The sequence below is a fragment of the Agelaius tricolor genome, unplaced genomic scaffold (genome assembly GCF_023055355.1).
Source record: "Agelaius tricolor isolate 1412-34295 unplaced genomic scaffold, bAgeTri1.0.p SCAF_35, whole genome shotgun sequence".
NCBI classification, from domain to species: domain Eukaryota; kingdom Metazoa; phylum Chordata; class Aves; order Passeriformes; family Icteridae; genus Agelaius; species Agelaius tricolor.
Genome location: NW_027269295.1, coordinates 6,200,526 through 6,207,847, shown reverse-complemented (window position 1 = coordinate 6,207,847; position 7,322 = coordinate 6,200,526). Strand labels below are relative to the sequence as shown.

The 7,322-nt window shown below is 42.8% G+C and overlaps 1 long non-coding RNA gene across 4 annotated transcripts in view; it reads right to left on the bottom strand.

Annotated features, from left to right (window-relative positions):
- Window positions 1–774: 774 nt before the first annotated feature.
- LOC139602767 (uncharacterized) overlaps window positions 775–7,322 on the bottom strand; it is a 29,472-nt gene continuing 22,924 nt past the window's right edge. For 3 of the 4 annotated variants that reach the window (XR_011683421.1, XR_011683424.1, XR_011683422.1), the window contains 2 exons: window positions 6,222–6,337; window positions 775–6,107 (listed from right to left, as the gene is read on the bottom strand). This is a non-coding gene — a long non-coding RNA (uncharacterized lncRNA). Of the gene's footprint in view, window positions 6,108–6,203; window positions 6,338–7,322 lie in introns of all 4 variants that reach the window. The other variant, XR_011683423.1, reaches the window with a different exon arrangement.

The window sequence follows — 7,322 nt, the reverse complement described above, 5'->3', positions numbered from 1 at the left end:
AAGAGGCAATGAAACACAACTGTTACAGCAGCACTTTTTGTTCATTTGCTGGTGATTTGGGTAAAAGTTTCATTTTCCAACATAAGGAGCCTCCTCGTTTCCACTAATAAAACCAGCTGCTGATCATGTAGCTCCAGCACCAGGGGAGGGACTGGGAAAGAAAAGCAAATGGATAAAAAAATTGGTGTCAGTTTTCAGATGGGAATGATCAAAGTACCAGAGGAAGGATCAGATCTATTCTCAGTTGTCCACCTGAAGCTTATCCTTTGGATGGGACAAAGAAAAAGTCTGGATCCAGAGAGCTCTTGAGTTTTTTTGGAATCAGGAATCTACCCTGGCTGAAGATGTAGCTCCCTCCTCACCTGTCTAGTCTCCCTCTATATGCCCTGCAAAGCTCTCTCAGTACAGACTCTCTGCTTGCTTTCACTCAGGCATAGTGGACATTGAACAAGTCCCCTCCCTTTTTTTTTTTTTCAGAATATATTCCTTCCCTGTAAAGCTCTTGGCTATTCCTATCTTCCTAAAAAAGTCTTAAAAAAATGTTTGTGGTGCTAATGGTATGGAATGAGCTAAAGCTTTATGCCACTTTTAGCACGTTTGGAACGGAGAGAATTGGAGGATCTGAAAATATATGCTTAATCGCCCCCAAGGAAAGACTGCCATAATATTTTGGGTTACATAAGCGAACTAAATTGGAAATCTGGAATCTATTCAAGACCTTTTGATCAGGGAGCTTTGCAAGTGCAGAAAAGTAAAAACACAGACAGATGGGGATTAGAGTTGAGCATCAGGAGAATAATTTCCTCATTTAATTTCAGTTCCACCAACATATAAAAAGCATTAACAATCCAGTTACGTAACGTGTGTCAGAGCCTGGTTGGACAGGGCAGGAATTCTTGCTGTAATTAAACGATTACCAAGCCCATGTTTGCTGTATGGAGGCAGGAGTCTCTCTGCACCAGGGAAAGACACCCCCCACACCCCCCTCTTTCAAAAATCTGAGCAAACATCCTAGCCAAAATTAGGAGCAATTATTGAGGCTAATAGGAGCTGCAGGGGGTTCAGGGAAAATTGTAACCTACTCCGAGATACCACTGGGCTCACAAAATCCAATTGACAATCACTCGTAAACCCCAATCCACTCTATTTCTCTCTATCTTTGTCACTAAATCAGCTTCAGTGGGAGAAGCGAGATCAGGCTGAAGAGCAAGAGGAGATATTTTTGCTGATTGTTTGATGTTGGAAACAATAGTGCACAAGATACTTGTTGTTTTAATAGTGATATCTTTGAGAGAAGGTGCTACAACATCCAAAGGCTGGAAAGAGTCCCACAAATTTGGTGCTGCGAAGGCTGGCAGATTGGATTAGGTTTCTGTTCTTGCCTGTTTTCCTCTTCTTCGGGGCATATTTTTGTGCACAGTGGCTGATGCAGAGTGATGCAAAAAAGCACTAAGAAGATGGTCTAAATGGAACCACTTACATTTCAGGATCAACTCACTTCTCAGCTTCTGGACAGATTTTGAAGAGTTTCTGATACCCCTGGACATCCATATTAAGAACTATTTGCCTACTGGAATCAGCTCCCTAGCCTGCTGATGTCTGCAGCCTTTAGATAAAAGTCACTCCTTCTAGGTAGCTGATTTTTTTTTTTTTTTAGATGTTTTTGAGAATTTCTGCATGCAGATTTAAGTGCAGTTACTTTTGCTTGCCTTCACTCTTGTTACATGAACTTAGATGGGAGTAGGAGTGAGATTTCATGGACTGGGTCTGCTTTTCTTAATTTCAATTAATATGGCATATAAGAAGAGATCTGCATTTTTTGCATTGCTTTAGGATACTCTGCATGAGTTCAGAGGAGTCCCCAGGCAGTCTCTGCAGCAGGAGTAGAGTGGTCCTGGGAGCTTTCCTCCAACCCTGATAAATCCCAGATTGTCCAAGACAAATCCCTGGAGTTCTCCTGTGGTCCTCACCCCAGCCCTTTGGGGAAAAATATGGCTTGGAAATCCCAACTTCCTGGAAAATCTGCAACAGGGTCTGAGGGCATCCCATAACCTCTAGGTTTGAGCAGCTTGAAGAGAGCTGCTGTGAGAGCAGCTGTGAGAAGGACTTGGGCTGCTGGACATGACCCTAAATGTGCACTGGCAGCCCCAAAAGCCAACCACGTCTTGGGTGCATCACAAGAAGCTTCACCAGCAGGCCAAGGAAGGTGACTCTGTTGAATCACCCACCCAAAATACTTTGTCCCTGGGGTCCCCACCATAAGGAGGTTGTGGACCTGCTGAAGCAGATCCAAAGGAGGCCACAGATATGATCAGGTCTGGAGCCCCTCTCCTCTGGGGCCAGGCTGGGAGAGCTGGCGGTGTTCAGAGTGGAAAAGCGAAGGCTCTGGGGAGACCTTAGAACCCCTTCCAGTGTCAGAGACCTGGAGAGGGACTATGGACAAGGGCCTGGAGTGGCAGAACAAGGGAGAATGACTTCTAACTGACACAGGGAAGGTTTAGTTTAGATATCAGAAAGAATTTTTTCCCTGTGAGGGTGGTGGGGCCTTGGCACAGGTTGCCCAGAGGAGGTGTGGCTGTCCCATCCCCGGAAATGTTCCAAGCCAGGTTGAACGTGGCTCTGAGGAACCTGGTCTGGTGGAAGGTGTTCCTACCTCTGGGTTTGGAACTGGATGGTTTTCAAGGTCCCTTCCAATCCAAACCCTTCTGTGTTTCTAGGAGGCTGCGCTGGGGTTTGTGGATACACCATCACAAGGCTTAGGTACTGCACTGGGATTTGTCAATACACCATCACTTTCCACATTGAATTGCTGAGCAAGTGTGAGCCCAGCCATTAATTGGACCTGGGGACTGTAGTTATTTCTAAACCACGAGAAGACCACAACAAGAAGAGTTAGTCATGTGTGAGCAGTACTCTGCAGGCTTATGTTCCACAATAAAGAAACAAAAATAAGAGAGAAGCATTAAAAAATTAGTTGTACACATGACTGGCACATCGTTTCCATCCAAATGGGTTATACCGTAGGTGCAGATGAGATCATAGGCTGCTATTTAAGGAGGAAACCTCTACTTACATAAATGTCTGATTATGCAACTGTCATGGAAACCACAGATGACAAAGATATATTAGATTAGCTTGTCCATTCCCTCAGAGTACAAGATTGTTCCTTGTGGTTTATTTTTCACTCAAGATTTTAAGAACTGATTGGTGGCTGCTAGGTGCTGAGCTTAAGAAGAAATGATTTATAGTATGAGCTGTCCCATTTCTAAAGGTGATTTTCTTTGGAAACTCAGGAATAGAAGTTCTTAAAGTCACTGGTCGCATCCAAAGATCCTCACACCAGTGTCTAGTTCATCCTTGTCCTTGTATACTTGGAGTGTTCTGGCTTTCATTCCTTAAAATAGAGACTACCATTCTGCCTGATCTTTCTTTAGTTTTCATCCACTGATACTGTTGTCTTTCCAAGTAATACTCCATTTTCTCTGGTTTTGCACTCTGCCAGTGTGTCACTCATGGTTGCTGCTTAGCCAAGCTATACAAATTTTGCTGCTGTTAATCTTTGATCACAGGTCAGTCTTTTGAGCCATGCTCATTTTTGCGCTGCACAGGGAAATCAGCAGGGATTAGTATTTTAATCTTCTTTCCCTGTTTAAAGAAACCCCAGGACACACATTGAATGGTTTTTCTGTCACTTGAAATTAAAATGTTTAAAAGTAAATGTATTTATATCTCTTTTTCTCAATTTTCACCTCTAGTTCCTCTCAGTCATTGATTTGGCTGCTCTTCTGCCTTAGAAATGGTGCTTTTTGGAACAAATTGAACTTCTGTTTGGCTTCTTATCGTGAATAATGTTGTTATGTCATGAGCTATATGGTTTAGTCTCACCCATGTTCATTCTGCAGAATTAACCTGAACTGATTATAAGCCGAACCCTTTGGGTTGTCCATTTTCACCAGATATGAGATTTGGGAGGATGCATAGCAAGACAAAGACAAAAAGATTAATGCTAAATACCAGTGATATTTACCATCTTTTTTATCAACTGGTCCCTCTTTGATTGTGTTTTCTGCTTGCTCACAACGTGTTTGAGCTGTTATTTTCCATAAAGGTGGTTCTCCTTGTTCTTAATCCCAGTGGTTGCTGAACTCAACTCCTGCTCCCTTCATGTCCAATTCAGATAACGAGAAATAGGTGTAATGGGTATTTCTTGTTCTTAAGACCTATTGAGGGCCATACTTAAAGAGTTTAAAGCACTACATGATTTTTATGTGTAGAGGGACTTTAGCCAGGATCGCAGGGCAAATTAAATTCAGGCTCTGTCAGATCCCAGGAAAGAAACAAGCTGGAGAATTGAGCCCTCTCCTCTGACAATGGATTCCAGAGCCAACCTGTACCTGACCATTAATGGATGATCACCAGGGAAGCTGCTGCTGCAGATCACAGGGAGAAGCTGATATCCAATTAGCATGAATCCAAAGTACAAAACGGCTTCTCTCTGACACAATCACACCAGGCTTGCAAGCTAAGTCTGGTCTTGCTGAAGTAATTTGAAAAACTCTTAGTGTTGGCATGGTTCTCACTGTCAGCCCTCCCAAGCATCTTAGCAGTTACCTACACCTTCCCTATCTTGCTCTAGGGCTATTTTAGCCAGGGCTGTCAGTGGAACTGAATTGTTCCATTATGCGGTGGCTTTGCTATGTGGAAAACTGCTCAGGAGGGACCACTCTCTAAAACAGAGGAGAGTAACTCAGTCTCTAGGGCCAATTCAGTCATTGATTTTTATTTATTTAGGATTTTATTTTATATTTTCCTGAGGCAGCTGATACAGAGAGCAATTAGAGTGATGATTTTTCTGTGCTGTGGATCTCGATTGACTGTGCTGTGGAGGGACCTGCGCTTATTTCACATCAAACCCTTCTGCATGGCAGTGCTTTCCAGGTGTTACAGAACTGAGACAGATTTGACCCTAGAGATGAAAATTTGAATTGTAATGTCCCACCCTGGATATTCTTCCATCAGAGAGAAGACAGTAAAGCACGGTGCTTGTGGGATGATTTAGAAGACAAAAGCACTGCAACCACTCATTTTAAATCACAGCAATTGGACTATGCACAGCCAAGCCATATGGTTTTGGAGCAGGTTAGATGAGTTCCAACCTCCTCTTCAAGTATTTAAGGGAAGTCCTTAGCAAGAACCTGCTTTGTTGCCCTTCTTAAAAGAACAAGTTACCTGAGGAGGAACTTGCTGGGTCCCTTCCCCATTTTTCCGCACAGATACCCAAGTTGCTGCTGTCCTGTGTCCCACAAACAGACACATTTCTGCAGGAATGATCCCTGAATTTAATCTAAAAGCCTCTGAGAGCCTTCTAAATAATTTCAGCATGAGCTATCCTTAGGAAGTTAAAATCAAAGGCACAAGGAAGAGCATATTTAATGAGATGGAAATGACAAAATGAGAACCACATTGAAGGATTTGGGACTTTTCTCCCTGTATGGATTCCAAAAGGGATCATGAGTTTGCAGTGCTCTGGCAAGCAGAAAGATGCTGTGCATTCAGCACAGGCAGCAATTACATCTCCTCTTTCTAAATTATGTTATCAGGAAACATCTATATTATTCGTATGGGTCTAGATTATGCTCTGAGAATAGAATGTTCCCTGCATAAAGAGCACGGCTGGAGTAAATCAATGAGGATGCACTCAGAAACATCAATTAAAGGTAATACAAGTCTTTAGTGTGCTATCAGGGAGGGAGTAGAGTTTGAAAATCTGATCTTCCCAACCCTGCCTTCCTCTCTAGGAAAGCAGAACTACTCAGGAATTCATAAGGTTTAAAAATAAAATACTTGTCTCCTCTCATCCTCATCTTTACTCAGGTTTTTACTCAGTGCTGGTTCCCAGCATAGCAGATGAGTAATGTTTTTCTTCAGATCTCAAAGTTCTGCCGGGTTAAGGAGTTATCTTTCTCCAAGTGTCACAAGTTGAGTACCTTGGGTTTGAGGTACATGCTTTGGGACACCAGAAATCTGATTGCTTGAGGTGCCGAGAGCCCATCAGTGATCCAGTGGAAGTCAAGAAAATCAGATTCCAAGGTTTTTCAGTGCACCACCTAGAAATTCAGATTTTCAAAGTTAACAGTGATGTCTGAATACAAAATAACAGCAAATCTGTGATAGAGGTGGGAACAAAATCTATACCATTTTACCTGTCAAGTGTGTAATACCTGGCGCTCATCTGCAGAGGGGTGAGTAATTGGGCCACCTTTGGACATCATTAGTAAGGGACATGTCCATAAACATGTCCCTTGTCATCATGTTCTCTGCTGGTCCCAGATATTTCCTGTTATTGAGGCAAATGAGAAATTAATGTGAATTTTCCTTCAGCCTGTTAATTCTGCATCCCCTTTGCAAATATTAATTCAAATGCAAAATCTGAGCCTGAGTTTGAGCCTCCCCTGTTCTCCACACGGTTCATGCAGAGGGTTCCTGCTCAGGCACATTTGCTACCTATGTGACACTCATCCATCATCAGGATTGCAATTGTGAGGGGTGGAAAATTTTCTTCTCACTACTCGGAAGGAAAAAGGACCTTGCAAAGAATTTATAAGCTTCTTCAGCTAAGTTAATTATTCAGGAAGGGGTATTTTTCACTGCAAGGAACATAGGCAAGCAGATTCTAATCATAACTCAAATGCCAAACGATTTAAGCACCTTTGGTTTTAGTGGCTTATTTGATTAATATTAAGGTGGTGGAGCAGGGGGGGTTAGTGTTTTGGGTCTTTTTTTTTCCTTTAATGCTTTTTCCTGTTGGGCAGAAAGCTGCTCCCTTTTCGTCACAGCCTGGATAATGAACTGCAGTGTACAAAGTCAGTCATACAATACGCAGCAGTGGCAGCGCGGAGCAAGAATCTTTGGGAAGAGTTTCCATAGAAACATTGACGTCCTCCTGGTGAACAGGACACTGAGTTCCTTCAATGGGAGGTATGGGGTTTTAAAGGAGCAGTGAGATGGCGGGAAGCCAAGCCAGCAGAGCTATGACTCTGCATCTCCCAGCAGAATCTTACTGTTCTTACTCCTGATGTACAGGGGGTTGGAGCTGGTGGGAGGGAAAGAAAAAAAAATTACCCAATTACCCTCACATTATCAAAATGTCAGATTTGATGGTTGCTGCTCAAACCGTACCGTACAGAGCCTGGTAAATAATTAAACATCTGACCGCAATGTATGTGAGACCTGGCAGCCAAAAATCATACTCAAGGCTGTGAACTAGTAGCTTCTAAAAAATCTCATCAGATTTTGCCACAGACTTCATCCCCAGAAACCTT